We start from the raw sequence: 24,154 nt of genomic DNA, 5'->3' as shown, positions 1-24,154 counted from the left end.
CACTGCCTGTGACAGTAGTAGACTCGGAGAAAGTGAGGACTGCAGATGCTGGAGTACCAGAGTTGAAAAATGTGGTGCTGGAAATACACAGCAGGAAGAAGGGCTTATGCCCGAAACGTCAATTCTCCTGCTCCTCGGATGCTGCCTGGCCTGCTGTGTTTTTCCAGCACCACATCTTTCAACAGTAGTAGACTCGCCAAAATTAAGGGCATTTAAATGGTTATTGGATGAAGATATGGATGAAGATAGGCTTCAGATTGGTTCCATAGGTCGGTGCAACATCGAGGGCCGAAGGGCCTGTACTGCGCTGTAATGTTCTATGTTCTAAATCTTTACTAAAATGGAGAGAGTAGGGTTAAAACTCTGTCAACTGAGTGTCCAAACCAAAATGTCCTCAGTATTTGTGAATTTACCTCAATATTTACCTGTTGGCCTCAATTCGTTTTAAAACTGGCAAAAGTTGAGTTGAAATAACAAAAGGGGCAAGTTGTAACTGAACGCGTGAATAAGAATCCTCTCCCAAATTTAAATTGATTGCCATCTCTTGGAATGTGTGCCCAGAGAGATTGCCTATAGTTCTAATGCCTGACATCACACTCGCTATGGGACACAATGGCTGACCCCATTAAAGTTAATCAATTCAGGGATGGGCGCCTTTAGTATAGTCCTTTACCATTTACTCCTCAAAACTACCACTATAGATTCCTGAAATATTATGGAAAGGCGACAGCAGCCTAATAAAAGTGTGAGTTGTGCATCCAGAAAAGTACAGTTTTTCTAGTTTGCCTCCTGTGTTGAGAAGGTCTAATGAGCAAGCTTTCCCATCCACCTTCCACTTGGAGCCCCTTGGTGAGGGAGTTGGGTGCACTCTGACTCACCTCAGTAAAGTTACATCCAAATATACTCAGAGGTAGAAAACACGTGGTTTAAGACTCTGTGCTCGATTCCTAACCTTCCCTGTCAGTTGCCTTGTTTGGGGGTGTATTGGCAAGGTTTTCACACCCTGACACAGAGCTCCGTGACTCTCCTGTCCAAGGCTTTATTGTATTAAATTTGATTCAGCTTCTAAGAAGTTAATTACAAAACACAGTTTTCAGAAAGTACACATTCTATTCTGATGGAATACTAATGCAGATTGCTTGCGACTGAGGCTTGGTAATAGCATCTGAGTAAAATTCATGCATTGAGGTCTTGGAGTGTCTCATTTACTTGAACTTAGCAGGGGTTGGTAGCAAGTTGCGCCCAGAAGCACATTAGTGTTTGGTTAATGGTTTAGCCTGAATACTGAGAGCTGGTAGAAGTTCAGAGGTCAAGGCTTTGGTTTCCTCTCCAGCTGGGAAATAAAGAAAACAGATTTGCTGATAGTTTTGAAAATCTGGCTAGGGTACCAGATGCAGCAACTGAAAGTCCTCCTCTTTACTCTTGTTGCTGATCAATCTCAGAGAGGTTATTGACCAGGAAAGTTACAGAGACAGGCATGTTTTGCTGTTTTGTTTCAGACCTCCAGCATCTGCAGTCATCTGTGAGATGCCTTATAGCTTAGTGGGAAATGCTGTAATCTGAGAGCTAGAGCACATGGTTTGAGTTCCACTCTAGGAGCTGGTGGCCAAGGAAGGTGCTTTCATGACCTGGTTAAAAAAAAAGATTGATTATCAATCTGTAAATCTTTTCAATATACCTGAGGTAGACAATAAAAGTGGGTGGGGGCGGTTTCCTTGGCAGAACACCTTCTCTGTGTTAAAAGGCATCACCTGCAGCTTCTCCATAATCCTCTTTGCTTCAAGTGTCTATCAACTATATCAGATTCCAATCAATAACTCTGTTGCAGTCTCTTGAGATGCTGCCAGATCTGCTGAGTTTCTCGAGTACTTTCTGCTTGTAATTCAGATTTCCAGCATCCACAGTACCTACAGTCTGTGTAGTTGTGAATTTGGCCCACACCTCATCTAATCTTTCATTCATTCACCAGATGTGGGCATTGCTGGCCAGGCCAGTATTTATTCCCTGATTGTCCACAATTAAGAGTCAACTACATTGCTGGAATCACACGTAGGCCAGATTAGGTAAGGATGACAGTTTCCTTTTCCAAAGAGCGTTAGTGAACCAGATGGGTTTTTCTGATAGTAGTTTCATGATCCTATTTACAATCTTGATTTTTATAGACTTCAAAGTCCATATCTGCTCAGGTGGGATTCGAACCCAGGTCCACAGAATATAACCTGGGATGCTGGATAAATAATCTAGTGATGATACCACTAGGCCATTGCCTCCCTTTCTCCAGTCTGATCACATGTCCTTCATGGTACATGGGAGAGTTACACTAGAACAGTACCCATGTTTTATGTTGCCTGCAGAATTTATTAGATTCTCTACAGTGTAGAAACTAGCCATTTTGCCCAACAAGTCCACACCGACTATTCGAGAGTGACCCACCCAGACCCATTTCCCTCTGACTAATGCACCTAACACTATGGGCAATTTAGCATGGCCAATTCACCTAACCTATATCGTTGGACTGTGGGAGGAAGCCGGGGCACCCAGAGGGAACCCACACAGACACAAGGAGAACGTGCAAACTCCACACAGACAGTCACCTGAGGCTGGAATTGAACCCAGGTCCCTGGCGCTGTGAGGCAGCAGCGTTAACCACTGAGCCACTGTGCCACCAGTGTTTCAGAATACTGAAAACTGCTGTAAACTGGGTACATTTTTAACATATTAAGTCACTGCAGGTTAATAATAGTTGTTGGAGATATTTTCTTAATCAGCATGTTCAGAGATGTTAAATAAAAAAAAATTGCTGGAGAAACTCAGCAGGTCTGTGGAGAGATATCAGAGCTTTCTGGTGCTGTTTTTCTTGAGAAAACCCTGCTTTTACGTGTTTCAGAACTCCAGCATCTGTAATAATGTATCTGCTTTCTGTCCAGATAAATTATTACACATCTTTGGAAGAAGTGCGATTTGAACCAAGGTCTCCTGGCTCGGAGGTAGGGACATTACCACTGCTCCAGAAGAGCACCAAATAATTGCTGAATGGGTGAATTAAAATAATTCAATTTGCATGTTTACATTTGAGGTGATTTCGATTCACTTATAGTAAGGTCAGCAATGACAGCAACTTGTAATTATAAAGAACTGTTAACGCAACAAAGGGACCCAGTTAGCTCAGTTGCCCCCAAGGTCTGTTCTGTTATCCCCTGTGGGAATAGGAACTTGTTGTACTTTGATTTTCTATATTATCATCAACCTGTTAACTTATTATCTGATCTGGCTTCAGCAAAGTGTTCATTTGATCAACTTTCAAAAGATTGCAGAACTTTTAGCCTGTGCAAGATCTTAGTGTCTGGTTCAGATGGCAGATGGCTTTCATTGTTCCAACCCACGTCATGTTATTGTCGAGCTAGGCATTAAGGAATTAAGGTAAGTACCTGATCACACGTGAAGAAGGATCATGTTGTGAAACAGGCAGGTGACACTGAAATTGAGAGGTTATCTGAGCAGATCCAGTGTTTTAAAAATGTTTTTATTTCTTTCATTGGTACATGCAGATTAAATCAATCCATGTTTCTGCCATATACAATGGCAGCATATAGATTCTGAATATCAACTACTTTTAGGACAGTTTGTTTCCCTGTGTTGATTTGACATGTGACTATAAGATGAATTGTTGCTTTTAGGTTAAGGCATTGTTAGCATTAAGAAATGAAGGTCTTATTGTTTGTGGTTCAAGTAACAAAGTACAATTAATATTCTCTAATAGAAAAATGCAACTGACCAGGTGAGGGTCAGTGATGTAGTGGTAACCAGTGACAGCACTCTCTCCTACTGCTCTAGGGACATGGGTTCAAATACAACCATAGCAAATAGTGAAATTTGAATTCGGTAAAAATTTGGAATATACAAAATCCAGCCAACTTGTAAATCACTCAATTCCTGAAAACACACCTTCGGTTGACCATTATCTTTTAAAGTTGGAAATCTGGCAAAGCCAACGTGGCTTTGTGCGTGGGAAATCATGTCTCACAAACTTGATTGAGTTTTTTGAAGAAGTAACAAAGAAGATTGATGCAGGCAGAGTGGTAGATGTGCTCTATATGGACTTCAGTAAGGTGTTCGACAAGGTTCCCCACGGGAGACTGATTAGCAAGGTTAAATCTCATGGAATACAGGGAGAACTAGCCATTTGGATACAGAACTGGCTCAAAGGTAGAAGACAGAGGAGGGTGGTGGAAGCTTGTTTTTCAGACTGGAGGCCTGTGACCAGTGGAGTGCCACAAGGATCGGTGCTGGGTCCTCTACTTTTTGTCATTTACATAAATGACTTGGATGCGAGCATAAGAGGTACAATTAGTAAGTTTGCAGATGACACCAAAATTGGAGGTTTAGTGGATAGCAAAGAGGGTTACCTCAGATTACAACAGGATCTGGACGAGATGGGCTAATGGGCTGAGAAGTGGCAGATGGAGTTTAATTCGGATAAATGCGAGGTGCTGCATTTTGGGAAAGCAAATCTTAGCAGGACTAATACACTTAATGATAAGGTCCTAGGGAGTGTTGCTGAACAAAGAGACGTTGGAGTGCAGGTTCATAGCTCATTGAAAGTGGAGTCGCAGGTAGACAGGATAATGAAGAAGGCGTTTGGTATGCTTTCCTTTATTGGTCAGAGTATTGAGTATAGGAGTTGGGAGGTCATGTTGCGGCTGTACAGGACATTGGTTAGGCCACTGTTGGAATATTGCATGCAATTCTGGTCTCCTTCCTATCGGAAAGATGTTGTGATACTTGAAAGGGTTCAGAAAAGATTTACAAGGATGTTGCCAGGGTTGGAGGATCTGAGCTACAGGGAGAGGCTGAACAGGCTGGGGCTGTTTTCCCTGGAGCATCGGAGGTTGAGGGGGTGACCTTATAGAGGTTTACAAAATTATGAACGGCATGGATTGGATAAATAGACAAAGTCTTTTCCCTGGGGTCAGGGAGTCGAGAACTAGAGGGCATAGGTTTAGTGTGAGAGGGGAAAGATATAAAAGAGACCTAAGGGGCAACTTTTTCACGCAGAGGGTGGTACTTGTATGGAATGAGCTGCCAGAGGAAGTGGTGGAGGCTGGTACAATTGCAACATTTAAGAGGCATTTGGATGGTATATAAATAGGAAGGATTTGGAGGGATATGGGCCGGGCGCTGGCAGGTGAGACTAGATTGGGTTGGGATATCTGGTCGGCATGGACGGGTTGGACCAAAGGGTCTGTTTCCATGCTGTACATCTCTATAACTCTGACACTATCTTACCTGATCTGGCCTATCTGCAGTTGACTACAGACGGAAAGCAATGTTGTTGACTCTTAAGTACCCTCCGAGCAAATATGGATGGGTTGATTGTTAGCCTAATCAGTGATGCCCACATCACTTGAACAAACAAAACAAAATACAGTAAGTGAGTTTATAAAAGAGTTGAAGCTCACATTGAAGGAGAAGATAATTAATTGTTCAAAATGGTGCCTTAGAATTGATGCTCTAGCTATGTGATGCACTACACTTGGGGTCTTATCTTGAGGCTGAAAATCACCCGTCAGTAAATGCATAACAACCAAACTATGTGGAGTATTACAGCTGAAAACAAAAAAATGCTGGAGATCACAGCAGGTCAGGTAGCATCCACAGAGAGAAAGCAAACTAACATTTCAAATCTAAATGAATGGCCAGCTAGACTCAAAACATTAGCTTGCTTTCTCTCCATGGATGCTGCCAGATCTGTTGTGATCTCCAGCGTATTTTTTTTGTTTTCAGGATAGATTCCAGTAATTTGCTCCTAGAATATTACGTTGCCATTTAACCCCAAATAAATAAAGCTGCTGGCATGAGAAAGAAGGCAAAGTTAGCTCCTCCTTAAAATAGCTCCTGCAAAGTCTAACTGCATTGGGTAACCCCGAGTTGGGAACATCTCCACCATCCATGTACTAGTTCAAACGTAGTACACAAATCCCTTGTCTTCCCTTGTACTGTTTTACAATCGCAGTAGAGACTAACTTTTAAGAAGGAAATTGAACTTGTATTTAGTACTGAAATGAGGACCCAACAAGATTTTTAAATGCTTACTGCAACAAAAGACTGTATGCACTATTAAATAAACTGTGCCTTTGTAATTTGGAGATGCTGGTATTGGACTAGGGTGTAAGAATGGGGTAAGATGCTCAACTCATTGACCGCCAGTTCAGACGTGCCACAGCGAGGAACCATAATGACCTGAAAGAAGAGAAAAGAGCTGATGTTTTGAGTCTAACTGACCCTTTGTCAAAGCTAAAAAAAAGGGAGAAATAGGGAGGTATTTATACAAGGCTGAGAGAAGGTGAGTCATGGCTCCAGAAGCAAAGGTAGCAAAATAGAGGTGATAATGACAGTGCATAGAGAGATTATAGGGAGATTAGGAGCTGTGAATGACCAAGTCATTAGTTGTATAAGACTCTGGTGCGGCCTCATCTGGAGTATTGTGTGCAGTTTTGGTCGCCATGCTATAGGAAGGATGTGGAGGCACTGGAACGGGTGCAGAGGAGGTTTACCAGGATGTTGCCTGGTATGGTAGGAAGATCGTATGAGGAAAGGCTGAGGCACTTGGGGCTGTTTTCATTGGAGAAAAGAAGGTTTAGGGGTGACTTGATAGAGGTGTACAAGATGATTAGGGGTTTAGATAGGGTTGACCATGAGAACCTTTTTCCACGTATGGAGTCAGCTATTACAAGGGGGCATAGCTTTAAATTAAGGGGTGGTAGGTATAGGACAGATGTTAGGGGTAGATTCTTTACTCAGCGAGTCGTGAGTTCATGGAATGCCCTGCCAGTAGCAGTGGTGGACTCTCCCTCTTTATGGACATTTAAACGGGCATTGGATAGGCATATGGAGGATAGTGGGCTAGTGTAGGTTAGGTGGGCTTGGATCGGTGCAACATCGAGGGCCAAAGGGCCTGTACTGCGCTGTATTTTTCTATGTTCTATGTTCTATGTTCTATGTAAGGCTGAAGCCAGTGCTATGTGACAAAATATGTGGGTGATGGGGGGGATGGGTGAAGCAGAGGCAAAACGGAAAACAGGGGAGAAGGGTAGCAAAGGGGCAAGAGGAAAGGAAAAAGGTGATGAGAGAGTGGGGAGCAAGAGAAAGAGAGACAATCAAGAAATAAGAGGTACAGAACAGTGAAAAAAATTTTTTTAAAATAAATAAAATAAATGAAATAAAATTACAGAGCAGAATGAAAACAGAGGGGTCGAGATGGGATAATCATTCGAAGTTGTTTAATTCAATGTTGAGACCGGCAGGCTGTAATGTTCCTAGCGGGAAGATGAGATGCTTGTTCCTCCAGTTTGCATTGAGCTTCCTTGGAATGTTGCAGCAGGCCAAGGACAGATATGTGGACATGGGAGCAGGATTGTGTGTAGAAGTGGCAAGCCATGGGAAGGTCCAAGACCTGACTGCGTACAGACCGAAGGTGCTCAATAAAGCGATCACCCAGTCGGCGTTTTGTCTCTCCGATATAGAGGAGACCACGTTGGGAGCAACAAATGCAATAGACGAACTTGAAAGAGGTACAAGTGAAACACTGCTTACATGAATCCATAGAAGAATCTGTAAATCCATTTTTTAAATTAGAGTCAGTCTGATCATTGTGGCACAGATAGCCTCACACAGGGAGTTAACACCTTCAATACATTGTCTGGGTTGACATGACACCAATTTTTAAAGTGCACTTGAGAAAGTAACTTTTAGAAATGATTTTGCAATTTATATATGAAAGAACTGAAACCAACATGGTCTATATAAAAGTTGAGGGACTTAACAAACAATCTGGGTCTTTTTCAATATATAATTTCAGTTACATCACACTGTAAACTTTTGCTATAAATTCTGTGTCTTACAATCTTATTCTCTACAATCACCTGATGAAGGAGCAGCACTCCAAAAGCTAGTGCTTCCAAATAAACGTGTTGGACTATAACCTGGTGTTGTGTGATTTTTAACTTTGTATCTTTGTATGCAACCTTGTATGCTTTAAACCATAACATGAAATGCTGCCCTTCATATTTTCAGCAGAACAGAAGAAAACCTCTTCACGGGTCTACATTCCACTACCCTTTTAGTAGATATTGAATTCTGTAAAAGATTGTCCAAAAGAAATAGTGCTTGAGGGTTTTCTGCTGTTCTTGTCCTTTCTCAGCCATGTAACTTCTAATACCAGAGCTGTCTTCCTGGTGACAGAATTACTGGACACCCTTTCTCTAGCACAACTAGGCATAACATCCAGCATTGTTTTAACTCCAGATGGATTTGGTTCATTCAATCTAAACATGAGTTTCCCCCTATTCTAGCATGAACCATAGAGACCTTAAGCTTCAAGGTACGTTCACTCTCTTGGAACTTGGAAGACTAACCTGTCTGTGATGTTCGGTCATGCTGTAGAAAACCCTATAGCTCAATATCCCAATGATTCTGTCTGTACCAAAGCCCATCACCATGAATCACATGGGTCAGGCATCCAAGTTGAGACGCTGGTCAATTATGACTGAGATTCCACTGTCTTTCCACTTGGAGGGAACGACCAGTTTAAAGCATGATTGTTTACAATCTGGCATTCTCAACAATTTTCTGGAACTTTAGAGACTTTAGTCAATTCATTGGCTGCTGCCATTGTCTCAATATGTAGGCACCTTGAAATTCCTTCTCGGTAAAAAAAAAATTGGGTATCCTTTAATATCAATAATCAAACCACCAAGGCTTATTGTCAGGCAGACTTCAGATTAGTTCATGTTTTACCGTGCATTTTCCTACTCTTACTTTGATTTTGGAAAGCAGAAAAAAAAGTTCCATCATTGCTTAACAAGTGGCAAACACATTACAGTAGGCAACCATATTGTGTTTATTGTGCAACAGTCCACAATATCAGCATATTAAAAGAGAATCAAGAGTGTTCTGTTACAAAAGTAAGCTAACTTCTGCATTTTCAATCATTAACCCCACATTGAAATTGCTGAATTGTTAAGGGCTGTACTGTCGTTTAGATCACTCAGTAGCTGTAGACACTACCTCCACCATCAAGTATAGAATGTGCTGGAACTTCTATTGTTACAATTTATAAGATTCTGGATTTCATCTTCAAGGTAAAATGTTGCCAATTCATAGAATCCCTAGAGTGTGAAAGCAGACCATTCGGCCCACCAAGTCCACACTGACCCTCCAAAGAGCATCCCACTGACACCCACCCACCTACCCCATCCCTATCCTTGTAACCTTGCATCTCCATGGCAAATCCACCTAGCCTGCAAATCCCTGGACATTATGGGCAATTTAGTGTGGTCAATCCATCTAACCTGCATATATTTGGACTATGGTAGGAAACCCTTGCAGATGCAGGGAGAATGTGCAAACTCCACACAGTCACCAAGGCTGGTAGTGAAACCGCCCTACTGCTATGGATTACGTGCGGTGGATAATGGGTTAGGTGGATAGGTTAGACAGACAGCAGTACAGTGGCTTAATGGTCAGCCCTGCTGCCTCACAGCATCCAGGGCGGTTTCGCTACCTGGGCCAGAGGTTTGCTGGAGCTCTTAGGAAGTGGCAGGGAGGTGGGAACTGGAACAACAGGCCAGTAAGTGCAGAGACTGGGGACAAAAATGAGACTGAGATATGCATTGTGCAGAGTAAGACCAGGCAGAGGGAAGTCGTGGAGCTCAGAGGGACAGGACATCTGGAGTGCATTTACTTCAGTGCAGGAAGTATAACAGGTAAGACAGATGAACTAAGAGCATGGATCATTGCATGGAATTATGATGTTATTGCCATCACAGAGACATAGTTAAAGGTGGGACGGGACTGACAGCTCAACATTCTAGGATATCGCTGTTTTAGATGGGACAGAAAGGGAAAAAAAAGGGGTGGGGGAGTTGATTAGGGATCACATCATAGTTATGTTGAAGGAGGACTCATCAGAGTGATCTTTCAGTGAGGCAGTATGAGTGGAGCTCAGGAACAGGAAGGGTGAAATCGCAATGTTGGGAGTTTTCTATAGACCTCTCAAGAGCCCATGGGGGAGACAAAGGAGCAGATATGTAGTCAGATACTGGAAAGGTGTGAAAATAGGAAGGTAGTTGTGTTGGGAGACTTTAACTTTCCTCTTATTGACTGGGACTCCCTTACAGCCAGGGGCTCGGAGAGAGAGCAATTGTTTAGATGTGTCCAGGAGGGCTTTTTGAGACAGTACGTTGACAATTCAACCAGACAGGAGGCCACACTTGACTTGGTATTAGGGAATAAGCCAGGACAGGTGATCAGTGTTTCAGTGGAAGAGCATTTTGGGTTGAGTGACCATAAATCCATAAGATTTTGAGGAGTTATAGACAAAGTTAAGAGTGGCCCTCAGGTGAGGGTGCTTAATTGAGCATAGCCAATAAGACCCAAATTAGACAGGAACTGGGAATGTGGATGGGGAGCAGTTATTTGAGGGCAAACCTACATCTGGCATGTGGGAGGCTTCTTAAGACCAGTTGATTAAAGTGCAGGACATGCATGCCCCTGCAAAACAGAAGGATAGGAATGGTGTAATTCAGGAACCATGGATGACAAGGGAAATTGTAAGCTTAATCAAAAGGGAAAGCGAAGTAAGTCTAGGCAGCTACAAACTGACAAAGTCATTGTGGAGTATCGGAAAATTAGGAAGGAACTTAAATGTGAAATTAAGAAGGCTAAAAGGGGCCATGAAATAGGGTCAATGAGAACCCCAAGGCTTTTTATGCATGTATTCAAAGAAAAAGGGTAGCAAGGGAGAGAGTAGGCCCACTCAAGGGTAAAGGAGTAAAGGGTAAAGGAGGGAAATTATGCATGGAGTGACAGGAAGTGGGAGAGATCCTTAATGAATGTTTTGTATTGGCATTCACCAAGGAGAAAGACGCGACTGATGTTGAGATCAGAGAAGAGTGTATGAATACACTAGAGAATGTCAATGTGTTGAAGGAGGAAGTTTTGGCTATCCTAAATTGCATTAAGGTAGACAGGTCCCCAGGACCAGATAGGATCGATCCCAGGTTACCACGAGAGACAAGGGAAGAAATATCTGGGGCATTAGCAGATATCTTCACATTGCCTTTGACCACATGCAATGTTCCAGAGGTCTGGAGATTAGTCAATGTTGTTCCCTTGTTCAAGAAAGGAAGCAGGGATAATCCAGGAAATTATAGGCTAGTTAGCCTGACATCTGTGGTGGGGAAGCTCTTAGAGAAGATACTGAGGGATAAGATATATGCAAGATTTTGAAGAAAATGGATTAGTTAGAGACAGGCAGCAAGATTATGTACGGGAAAGTAATGTCTCACCAACCTGATTGAATTCTTTGAAGAGGTAACAAGGATAATTGATGACGGAAGGGCAGTAGATGTAATTTATACAGGCTCTAGTAAGGCACTTGATAAAGTCCCACATGGAAATTAGTACAAAAATAAAAATCACATGGGATTCGTGGTGGGCTGGCTAGATGGATACAAAACTGGCTTGGTCATAGAAGACAGACGGTAATGGTGGAAGATTGTTTTTCAGAATGGAGACCGATAACTAGTGGTGTTCCAAATGGATCCAGTCTTCAGTCCTCTCTTGTTTATAGTATATATAAACGAGGGAAATGGGGCTGGTCTGATTAGTAAGTTTGCAGATGACATGCAGATTGATGGAGTTGCTGACAGTGCCGACAATAGTGAAAGGAATCACAGGATATAGATAAATTGGTAAATTGGGCACAAAAATGGCAGATGGAATTTAATCCTGACAAATGTGAGATGATGCATTTTGCAGGACCAAATTTAGATGTATTATACTGTAAATGGCAGAACCCAACGGAACATTAACATACAGACCGATCTGGGCGTGCAGACCCACAGTTCCTAAAAGTGGCAAAACAGGGAACTGAGATGACTTGAGAAGGCATATGGTAGCGGCCAAGTCATGGAGTACAAGAGTTGGCAAAAGATGTTGCACCTATCTAAAACTCCTGTTAGGCCACATTTGGAGTGTTTCGTGCAGTTTTGGTTGCCCCAATATCAGGAGGACATGAAAGCTTTGGAGAGAGTACAGAGAAGGTTCATCAGGACGTTGCCTGGTCTTGAGGGCATTGGCTACGAGGAAAGATTAGAACAACTAGGATTGTTTTCACTGGAAAGATGGCGGCTGAGAGGAGACCTAATAGAGATCTACAAAACTATGAGAGGTATAGATATAGTTAGAGGCTTTTTCCCAGAGTTGAAGCTTCAAGTACAAGGGGTCACAGATTCAAGGTGACAGGGGGAAAGTGTAAGGGAAATGTGTGAGGGAAGTTTTTCACACAGAGAGTGGTAGGAGCCTGGAACTCACTGCCAGAAGAGGTGTTGGAAGCTGGCACATTGGTGACATTTAAGAGGCATCTGGATGGTCACATGAATAGGGAGGGAATAGTGGGATGTGGGCAGAATGAGGGCAGAAGGTTTGCTTTTTAGTTTAGTTAGGGCATGATGATTGGAGCCTGAAGGACCTGTTCCTGTGCTGTACTTTTCTTTGTTCTCTGAAACCCATGCAGGCATGGGAAGAATGTACAAACTCCACACAGTTGCCCAAGAGTGGGATCAAACCTGGGACAGCACTGCGAACCACTGAGCCACCATGCCACCCAATCGCAGGGGTTGATTGTGGTTTTTTTCTTCGTTTGACCAAGGTGCAGCTGTTGTTTGATCTTAGCTGTCCAGAAATAGACAAGGACCACTTCACTTTCTTGAATGTTTAACCACTGATTGAATCTAAAAATAAAATTCATTGGCTGAAATGTTTCAGCTACTGAATTGAAACTGAAAACTGATGTAAAAGTATATATATGAATTTTCAACCATTAAATTAAACTGTGGTTGATCGGTATCTATCTGTGTTTGATTTGTAGCCATTCCAAAGCAAATCTATTAATCTCTGATTTTTGATTAATTTTGCTTTAAAGTCTTATCAACTTAAATTTATAATTTAAGAATGTACAGTTACATTTCTAAAACTCTGAGACCTCAGTCTCAGTTCCGCTCTCTGCAGCTAGATCCTCAGCAGTTTCCTACCCACAGACCGCAATCAGTGAAGATTCTGCACAGGACTGTACGAAACGATAGCAGGTGGTGTGCACAGCCCAATCACAGAAGCCAACCTTCCATCCATGGACTCCATATACACAACTCGCTGCTGCAGAAAGACTGCCAACATCATCAAAGACCCGTCACTCCCTGGTAATGATCTCCTGCAACTTCTTCCATCAGGCAGAAGATGCAGAAGCCTGAACACATGTATCAGCAGGTTCAGGAACAGCTTCTTCCCAGCCATTATTAGACTGATGAATGAACTCTTTAGCATCAAATGATGCTGATCTTGCTAATGTTGATCTCACCTAGTGCATATCCTGTGCAATGTAACCTGTGTGCCACCATCTAAGAATTTTTACAATCTCTGATCTGCACATCCATGCTTACTGTAATCTGCCTGTACTGCTCGTAAAAAATGCTTTTCACTGTACTTTTGTACATATGACAATAAATCAATCAATTAATCCTTTGTTTCTGTAAGTACCCCTGTTGTATCATAGCTGGGGTCAGTTGGCTGGATGGCTAGTTGTAATGCGGAATGATCTCAATGACATGAGTTTAATTCTCCCCACTGCAGAGCTTACCATGCAGGATTCCCCTTTTTAAACTCTCCCCTTGTCTGATGTGTGATCACCATCTGGTTAAGCCATCACCAGGCATCTCTTTCAGATGAGAGAATGGCACTCTGGGGAGGTTACTTTAGTATCTACTCCAGTGACAAAATGTTTACATGTCTGCACAGAATCTCTGATGTAGGGATTCATTATACCTTCCAAATCACTATTAGAGAAATAAGTCCTTCTAAGTCAGTGCCAGCTGAATAATGAGAAGAGAAATTACACTGAAGTCAATTTCACTGACTGGTGCTAAGCTTATTGAACTCATTGTCCATTCTGTATGCAACTCCATTCTTGTGTCACGCAACACCAGTACCTGGTTTCAGATTATCTTTTGGGCGTGACTCATTTAACAGAAAAAAAATACGTCTCTGTGGTTTCAAGAAGATATCCTAGAATTCTAAGAAACAGTGCTTCCCGAAAGTGAATATCCTTTTGAGAGATCACCGATAATATTGTTGTGGACTCTTCCACAGTAATTGTGCCCCTAGTATTTGGTGACATTTAGGCACCACTTTCCAGAACATTTGATCTAATGTTGCAATTGGCTTTGATACCAGGAATTGCTACACATTGACTGATATTAACCAAATTCCAAGACTGAACCACCTGAGCAGAATTTATCACTATTCAGATTGAAAAATGCAATTATCTTGAGTTAGTTCATTGTAAAAACATTCAAAATCGCTTCAGAAAACTGTTCAAACTAACTCTGAGACACACAGGGATAGCATATATATGCTCATTTTACATTTCTTCTGACCAATTGCTCTCTAAATTCAAGGTGTTGTGATTGTAATGAGATCAGCCAGGTGAATGCCATAGAATATGGCATGGTGGCTCAGTGGTTAGCACACCGCCAGAGACCTGGGTTTGATCCCTGCCTTGGACTACTGTCTATGTGGAGTTTGCGCATTCTCACCGTGTCTGCGTGGGTTTCCTCCAGGTGCTCCGTTTTCTCCCCACAATCCAAAGATGTGCAGGAGCGGTGAATTGGTCATGATAAATTGTCCATAGTGTTAGATGCATTAGTCAGGGGTAAATATAGGGTAGGGGAATGTGTCCGGGTGGATTACTCTTCGGAGGGTTGGTGTGGATTTGTTGGGCCGAAGGGCCTGTTTCCATGTTGTAGGGAATCTATTTTAATATGAGTTTCTGACTGGGGCTATTAACCTGGTTCAATCAGTGAGTCTGGACTGACAGTTAAGAACAGAACTGGCAGGGGTTCTGCTCATTCTGAGAGCTGCTTTGAGGGATTGAATTAGTGTCAAAGACTCTGCACATGTAAATAAAAGGTGATTTGGTGATGGGATACTGGTCACTGTGCAGTCATCTCTTGTCACTTTGCTGCAAGTATCCTCATAGTACATTTAACTGATTTAGCAATTTAAACCCTTTCTTCTAAACTGGCTAAATTTACTTTTTGCTGGATGAATAGGGGTTAATGTAATTGAGTGTTTGACTGTGCGTCACATTTCACACATGCGTCACTTAGAATTTTATGCAATGTCAAAAACAGATTCTTGAACAATTTAATGTACACTCAATGTCAGCAGCAGCTTTAACTGTGTACAGACAGACCTGTGCTTCTAGATATTTCTGTAATCTCCTCTCTCCATCCAAGCACACTTGAGAGTCAAATAGTTATCATGACCTTGCCATTGTACACTGTATGTTTATTATGTATACAGGATTTCTGTTTATTATGTTGAAAAACTGATAAAGCTGTGAGTAAACTGACACTTGTTTTCTGCCTGTTGTGACTGTGTTTTTCGTTAGGATGTGAATTGAAACCGAATCCCAGATGTCAATAATCTGAAGTCCACTTGCAACCTGCATAGACCTTCCCATGACTGAAAGGCTTCTCTCGTATCTCTTTCTGATAAAGGTAAACACGTCAGCTTAATAAACAATTATTGACTCAGCATTGGACTCCCAATTGTCAGTTTTTCTTATCTTCATCACTGCCATCATGTTCATTTATCCTTTAAACTTTCCTTCCTTTTTCCTGCTGAGGTATATAAATACAAATATGTTGAAATCAACCCTTATGGCACCAGCCCTTCTTTTAATTCCTTCTTCTAACTTTAAAACTCAAACTTATCGAACTTTTCATTCAACATTCACATAAATATATTTAAATCTCTAGGGTTTGTTTTATCTAAATGGCACATTGTTGATTTGTCTTTTTTTACACTCTTCAACCTGAACTATATGTGGGCGACACGGTGGCACAGCAGTTAGCACTGCTGCCTCACAGCGCCAGAGACCCGGGTCCAATTCCTGCCTCAGGCGACTCTCTGTGTGGAGTTTGCACATTCTCCCCCCTGTCTGCGTGGGTTTCCTCCGGGTGCTCCGGTTTCCTCCCACAGTCCAAAAATGTGCAGGTTAGGTGAATTGGCCATGCTGAATTGCCCGTAGTGTTAGGTGAAGGGGTAAATGTAGGAGGATGGGTCTGGGTGGGTTACGCTTCGGCGGGTCGGTGTGGACTTGTTGGGTCGAAGGGCCTGTTTCCACACTGTAAGTAATCTAATCTAATATGTCAACTTCAATAAAGAAGAAGGCCTAAATTTAGATAGCATTTAATCAAAGTACAATCTGGCTGGATTATATTTAAATGACTTGTGTCTTTAAAGAAATGACTTTGCTCAGAAACAGTGGCACTTTCATAAGATTGTATGAAATAGGATTACAAATAGTCCATTCAGCCCCTAGAGCCTGCTCTGCCAGTCGGGTCTGGTCTGATCTGCCTGCCCTTCACTTGACACAAAAAACCTTTCTAACTCAGGCTTGAATTTATTCGATCAGTGTGCACATTTGAAATGTGAGAATAGGTTGCAGATGGCTGTTTATTGTTGTGATTGAATGCAAATAACTGACAGTGAGACTTTACATCAGGGACCCTACTACGATTCCCAAATTTGGTGCAACTGAGTGCAGAGTTATAAGTTAGGTGTGTTATCAATGACTTTCTTAGCTTGAAGTAGAGAAGTCATCTTTAGATATTGGCTCACCCTGGAAAGAAGTATTTAGCATTGCAATTTTGTTTCCAGGACTGCTTCGGTTTGAATAAGGGAAGAGCAGGAAGAGCAATTGAGTTGAATGATCAGCCACGATCATAATGACTGGGGAAACAGGCTTGAATAGACTATTACTGCAGGATAATGCCAACATAAAATGTTATAAATATATCATACCTCTTGATGCTTTATCTCATTGGCATGTTTGGAAATAAATACTAACAACAACTTACCCATGTGCATTAGCTCTGATGAATTTGTTACGTAATAACACTGGCTGTGAGTTCATGAACTGTAACATCCAATCTTCATGTGACAGAACATAATTAGGTGATCAGATCATCCATGGTCTAACTGAGAAGTGGAACAGGCTCAATTAATTTTGAATAGCATTTTCCTGTTGTAGAGTCAGAGTCATACGGCACAGAAACAGACCCTTGGGTCTAACTCGTCCACGCAAACCAGGCATTCCAATCTGATCTTGTCCCATTTTCCAGCATTTGGGCCCCAGTATTCTTCTAAAGCATTCCTCTTCATGTTCCCATCCAGATGCCTTTTAAATGTTGCAGTTGTACCAGCCTCCACCACTTCCTCTGGCAGCTCATTCCATACATGCAATACCCTCTATATAAAATAGTTACCCCTCTGGTCCTTTTTAAATCCTTCCTTTCTCACCTTAAACCTATGCCATCCAGTTTTGGATTTGCCCCATCCTAGGAAAAGGAGCTTGGCAATTCACCCCATCCATACGCCTCATGTTTGTGTAAACCTCTATAAGGTCACCCTTTAGCCTCTGATGCTTCAGGGCAAAAAAAGCCCCAGCTTATTTAGCCTCTCCCTATAACTCAAACCCTCCAGTCCCAGCAACCTCCTTGAAAATCTTTTTAGCATCCTTGCAAGTTTAATAACATCCTTCCTCCCGAAGGGCAACCAGAATTGAATGCAGTATTAATGGCCTCACTAATGTCCTGTTTAGCTGCAACATGATGTCCCAACTCCTTTACTCAGTATTCTGACCAGTTGCCGGAACACTAATGAGTGGTGTTACCTTAGTGAAACTCTTTATCAAAGAATCCCACTTGTTAACACCAAATAGAGTTTTGGGAGCAGACTACTTTGGGCTGATGAGTTTGTTTGATAACAGAGAATGCAGTCAGCACAGGCTTCTGGTTTCAACTCCAGCCTGAAAGAAAATTTGAGGGTCTGCTGAAATCAGCTCACTTTCTCATCAGGTCATACTATCGTTCATTCTGGAATGAAGATTGGCAAATTGCCTGTCAGAATTCTTCCATTGTAAGGCAGACATTTCATGACAAATGAAACTCTTCTTTTCTTAAGTGACATGATAAATTAATCAGGGGTATTTCACTGTGAATAATGCTCTACAGTTTGAATTGAATTGAATTGAATTGAATTTATTGTCACGTATACCGAGACACAGTGAAAAGCTTTGTCTTGCAAGCAATACAGGCAGATCACAGAGTCAAGTAGCATAGATAGTAAATACTAGGTAAACAACAGTAAAGACAAAAACACAGGTACAGACGAATGTTAAGAGTTTGTAATTTCATTCAGTATTCTAACAATAGTAGGGTAGAAACTGTTGTAAAACAGGCTGATGTGTGTGTTTAGGTAATAACAATGACTGCAGTTGCTGGAAACCAGAGTCTAGATTAGAGTGGTGCTGGAAAAGCACAGCAGTTCAGGCAGCATCCGAGAGCAGTAAAATCGAAATTTCAGGCAAAAGCCCTTCATCGGGTTCCTGATGAAGGGCTTTTGCCTGAAACGTCGATTTTCCTGCTCCTCGGATGCTGCCTGAACTGCTGTGCTTTTCCAGCACCACTCTAATCTCGACCCTGATGTGTGTGTTTAGGCTTCTGTACCTTTTCCCTGATGGTAGAGGTTGTAGAAAAACATTGCCAGGGTGGGATGGATCTTTGAGAATGCTGGCAGCCTTTCCTTGACAGCGGGCCTGGTAGATGGATTCTATAGATGGGAGGTTGGCCTTTGTGATTGTCCGGGCCCAGTTCACCACTCTCTGTAACCATCTCCGATCCTGAATGGTACAGTTGCCACACCAGGTAGTGATACATCCAGACAGAATGCTCTCGATGTCGCACCTATAAAGGTTGGCAAGGGTATTCGTCATCATGCCAAATTTCCTCAGCTGCCTGAGGAATTTGGTCAATGGTAAAACTCTCTTCTGAGTCAGATAATTATGACTGCAAGCCCCTTTTTAGATCAATGAGCACATCATTTAGGCTTTGCAGAGCTGCTATATTTTGGATCAAACATTAAACTGAGGCTCTGTGTACCCTCACAGGTGGACATGAAAATCACATGGCACTGTTGCAAAAAGATCAGTATTTATGCCAGTCTTAATCTCTCAAACAACAGCATTAGATATGATCATTTGTGTCAATGCTGGTTGTGCTTTGCTGTGCAATTTGGCTGCTGTGCAAACCTACATGGAATAGTAACCAGATTTCACGAGTACAGAATTGATCAAGTGCTTCCGAACAGCATGTAATCTGAAGCTGCAACATAAATATGTAAATGCTTTCCTTTCTTATGTGTACTTTATTCAATTCTATTAGTTTTGTTTTGAGTCTTGAATGCCTGTAACAAAGCAAATTGCTAGCTAGAAATAGTCCATGCAAATATTAACTAATTTAGAGGATTATCTACAGGAGAAAGTGAGGACTGCAGATCAGAGTCGAAGAGTGTGGTGCTGGAACAGCACAGTAGGTCAGGCAGTATTCAGAGGAGCAGGAGAATCAATGTTTTGAGCATAAGCTCTTCATCAGGAATGTGGGGGTGTGGGGATGTGGGCTGAGAGATAAATAGGAGGGCGTGTAGTTCTGGTGTGAAGGTAGCTTGGAAGGCAATAGGTCGATCACAGGGTGGCGGTGTTGTTTGGTGCGAGTGTCTGAGAGATGTTTCTTGAAATTGTTTTTTTCTTATTCCCTACAGTGTGGAAACAGGCCCTTCAGCCCAACAAGTGCACACCGACCCTCTGAAGAGTAACCCACCCAGACCCTCTGACTACTGCACCTAACACTATGGGCAATTTAGCATGGTCAATTCACCTGACCTGCACATCTTTGGACTGTGGGAGGAAACCGGAGCACCTGGAGGAAACCCACGCAGACACAGGGAGAATGTGCAAACTCCACACAGAGAGTCACCCAAGGCTGGATTCGAACCTGGGACCCTGGTGCTGTGAGGCAGCAGTGCTAACCACTGAACTACTGTGCCACCCCAAATGTTCCGCAAGTTGGCATCCTGTCTCCCCAATCTAGAGGAGACCACATCGAGAGCAATGGACATAATGGATGAGGTGTTTGGAGGTGCATGAAAATCTCTGCTGGATGTGGAAGCATCCTTTGGGTCCTCAGATGGAAGTGAGGGGGGAGGTGTGGGCACAGGTAGTGGTGGCAAGGGAAGGTGCCAGGAGTGGAGGGTGGGTTGGTGTGGGGCATGGACCTAACAAGTGAGTCGCAGAGGGAGTGGTCTCTGCGGAATGCTGAAAGAGGTGGGGAGGGTGTCTGGTGGGGGGTCTGAATGTAGGTGGCAGAATGGTGGAGGATGATGTGTTGTATCTGGAGATTGGGGTGGAAGGTGAGGATTGGGGCATTCTATCCTTGTTGAGGTTGCAAGGCGATAGCTAACTACAGGTGGGGGGTGATAGTGATAGGTCAGAGCAGAGGGTGGAGTGAATAGATGGGAAGGCAGATTAACTGGTGAGGCAGATCAAGAGGATGGTGCTGGTTGGGGAGTTGGATCTGGGATGAGGTAGGGGGAGGGGAGATGAGGAAAGTGGTGAAATTGACATTGATATAGTGGGGTTGGAGGGTCCCAAGGTGGAAGATAAGGCGTCCTTCCTCCAAGCGTCAGGTGGCAAGGATTTGGCAGTGGAGAAGGCCCAGGACTTGCCTGTACCTGGCAGAGTGGGAGAGGGAGTTGAAGTGGTCGCTTCAAGGGCAGAGGATTATCTTGCTGATGAATTACAAATATATATGCCTGTTTGTGACTGACAATAACAATTAAAGTACTTACCTTTGTGCCGGAAGAAGACAATATTCTTTTTATTTTGCAAACTTATCCGCTTTTTAGCCCCACTGTGGACACCAGCTTTTGATAACTTGGTCCATGCTGTTTGGTGACATTAGCAAAGTTATTATTGGGTTTTATGATGGAGAAGTTTCAACAACTGGTGAAGAATACTAAGTATAAAACAATTTAATGGTATTGTAATATATTTACAGCTATGAGAACCCGACCTTACACTGGCTTCCTTGCATGATAGTTTCTGTTAGACTGTCAGATTGCGAGTGTAGTTGCACAAAATATGGGACAGTACAGCACAGAAACAGGTCTTTGGCCCACCATGTCTGTGCTGACCATGATGCCATTCTAAACTAATATACACATGGTCCATATCCCACAATTCCCTGCCTCTTCATGTTTGTCTCAATGCCTCTTAATGTTGCTATCGCATCTGCTTTTTCCACCTCCCATGGTAGCGTGTTCCATGCACCTACCACCGTTTGTGTAAAGAGCTTGTCTTACACATCTCCTTTAACTTAACCCTCTCATCTTAAACCAATGCACACAGATATTTGACATTGCCTCGCTGGGAAAAATACTCCAACGATCCGCCTAGTCCATGCCTCTCAATTTTATATATTTGTAATAGGTTGCCCCTCAGCCTCTGGCACTGTGGTGAAAGCCATTTCTCACTTCTTTGTAAGAAATGGCTGACTATACAGTTAACTCTTTGTCAGATTTTTGTATTAGTTAAAGAGAGCTTCTGATTCCACTATACACTACGGGGAAGGAGGACTTCAGAATCATCTGACAGCAGTTCCAGAGTTGATGTTGCCTGAGAATACATTAAAAACTAAACCTAGGCTGAAACAGGATGGGAATTTGTATGATCACTACATGGGAGGGCAGGTATAATGTAGGAGAACATACCCAAAGGTTAACATGCTGGCATTGACTGTACATTTCATGTGTAGTATGGCACCTCAACAATACAAGTAGGGTGTTGTGGCAATAGAAAAGAAACAGCAAATATTCTATGGATAGTCACTTACCATGAGCTATCTGTAAGAATAACAGGGTGGTTATGGTAGGAGATTTTAACTTTCCAAACATAGACTGGGACGGCCATAGTGTTAAAGGTTTAGATGGAGAGGAATTTCTTAAGTGCGTACAAGACAATTTTCTGATTCAGTATGTGGATGTACCTACTAGAGAAGGTGCAAAACCTGACCTACTCTTGGGAAATAAGGCAGGGCAGGTGACTGAGGTGGCAGTGAGGGAGCACTTTGGAGCCAGCAACCATAATTCTATTCTTTTTAAAATAGTGATGGAAAAGGATAGACCAGATCTAAAAGTTGAAGTTCTAAATTGGAGAAAGGCCTATTTTGATGGTATTAGGCAAGAATTTTCAAAAGCTGATTGGAGGCAGATGTTCATAGGTAAAGGGACGGCTGGAAAATGGGAAGCCTTCAGAAATGAGATAACAAGAATCCAGATAAAGTATATTCCTGTCAGGGTGAAAGGAAAGGTTGGTAGGTATAGGGAATGCTGGGTGACTAGAGAAATTGAGGGTTTGGTTAAGAGAAAGAAGGAAGCATATATCAAGTATAGACAGGATAGATCGAGTGAATCGTTGGAAGAGTATAAATGAAGTAGGAGTATACGTAAGAGGGAAATCAGGAGGGCAAAAAGGGGACATGCGATAGCTTTGGCAAATAGAATTAAGTAGAATCCAAAGGGTTTTTACAAATATATTAATGACAAAAGGGTAACTAGGGAGAGAATAGGGCCGCTCAAAGATAAGCAAGGCAGCCTTTGTGTGGAGCCACAGATAATGGGGGAGATACTCAATGAATATTTTGCATCAGTATTTCCTGTGGAAAAAGATATGGAAGATATAGACTGTAGGGAAATAGATGGTGACATTTTGCATTGCAATATGTCCAAATTACAGAGAAGGAAGTCTTGAAATGAGTAAAGGTGGATAAATCACCAGGACCTGATCAGGTGTATCCGAGAACTCTGTGGGAAGCCAGAGAAGTGATTGCTGGGCCTCTTGCTGAGATATTTGTATCATCAATAGTCACAGGTGAGGTGCCGGAAGACTGGAGGTTGGCAAACGTGGTGCCACTGTTTAAGAAGGGTGGTAAAGACAAGCCAGGGAAGTATAGACCAGTGAGCCTGACCTCAGTGGTGGGCAAGTTGTTGGAGGGAGTCCTGAGGGACAGGATGTACATGTATTTGGAAAAGCAAGGACTGATTCGGGATTGTCAACATGGCTTTGTGCATGGGAAATCATGTCTCACAAACTTGATTGAGTTTTTTGAAGAAGTAACAAAGAGGATTGATGAGGGCAAAGCAGTAGATGTGATCTATGTGGACTTCAGTAAGGCGTTCGTCAAGGTTCCCCATGGAAGACTGATTAGCAAGGTTAGATCTCATGGAATACAGGGAGAACTAGCCATTTGGAGACAGAACTGGCTCAAAGGTAGAAGATCTTTGGTAGAAAGTAGAAGGTAGAAGGTAGAAGGTGGAGCGTTGTTTTTCAGACTGGAGGCCTGAGACCAGTGGAGTGCCACAAGGATCGGTGCTGGGTTCTCTACTTTTTGTCATTTACATAAATGATTTGGATGCGAGCATAAGAGGTACAGTTAGCAAGTTTGCAGATGACATCAAAATTGGAGGTGTAGTGGACAACGAAGAGGGTTACCTCAGATTACAACAGGATCTGGACCAGATGGGCCAATGGGCTGAGAAGTGGCAGATGGAGTTTAATTCGGATAAATGCGAGGTGCTGCATTTTGGGAAAGCAAATCTTAGCAGGACTTATACACTTAATGGTAAGATCCTAGGGTGTGTTGCTGAACAAAGAGACCTTGGAGTGCAGGTTCATAGCTCCTTGAAAGTGGAGTCGCAGGGAGACAGGATAGTGAAGAAGGCGTTTGGTATGCTTTCCTTTATTGGTCAGAGTATTGAGTACAGGAGTTGGGAGGTCATGTTGCAGCTGTACAGGACATTGGTTAGACCACTGTTGGAATATTGCATGCAATTCTGGTCTCCTTCCTATTGGGAAGATGTTGTGAAACTTGATAGGATTCAGAAAAGATTTACAAGGATGTTGCCTGGGTTGGAGGATTTGAGCTACAGGGAGAGGCTGAACAGGCTGGGGATGTTTTCCCTGGAGCGTTGGAGGCTGAGGGGTGACCTTATAGAGGTTTACAAAATTATGAGGGGCATGGATTGGGTAAATAGGCCAAGTCTTTTCCCTGGGGTGGAGGATTCCAGAACTAAGGGGCATAGGTTTAGGGTGAGAGGGGAAAGATATAAAAGTGACCTAAGGGGCAACTTTTTCATG

The 24,154-nt window shown here is 42.6% G+C and overlaps 1 long non-coding RNA gene across 2 annotated transcripts in view; it reads left to right on the top strand.

Moving 5' to 3' along the window:
* LOC122561492 (uncharacterized) overlaps positions 1-20,152 on the top strand; it is a 29,705-nt gene extending 9,553 nt beyond the window's left edge. Inside the window, exons 1-3 of one of the 2 annotated variants that reach the window (XR_006315011.2) lie at positions 15,296-15,399; positions 15,509-15,617; positions 19,723-20,152. This is a non-coding gene — a long non-coding RNA (uncharacterized LOC122561492). Of the gene's footprint in view, positions 1-15,295; positions 15,400-15,508; positions 15,618-19,722 lie in introns of those variants that run through there. The other variant, XR_015761166.1, reaches the window with a different exon arrangement.
* The last annotated feature ends 4,002 nt before the right edge of the window (positions 20,153-24,154 follow it).

Source organism: Chiloscyllium plagiosum, unplaced genomic scaffold, assembly GCF_037043375.1.
Source record: "Chiloscyllium plagiosum isolate Xiang-an unplaced genomic scaffold, Cpla_swu_hap1 HiC_scaffold_23, whole genome shotgun sequence".
Taxonomy (NCBI): Eukaryota; Metazoa; Chordata; class Chondrichthyes; order Orectolobiformes; family Hemiscylliidae; genus Chiloscyllium; species Chiloscyllium plagiosum.
Note: the sequence above shows the minus strand (reverse complement) of the source record. Positions and strands in the feature narration are given on the sequence as shown.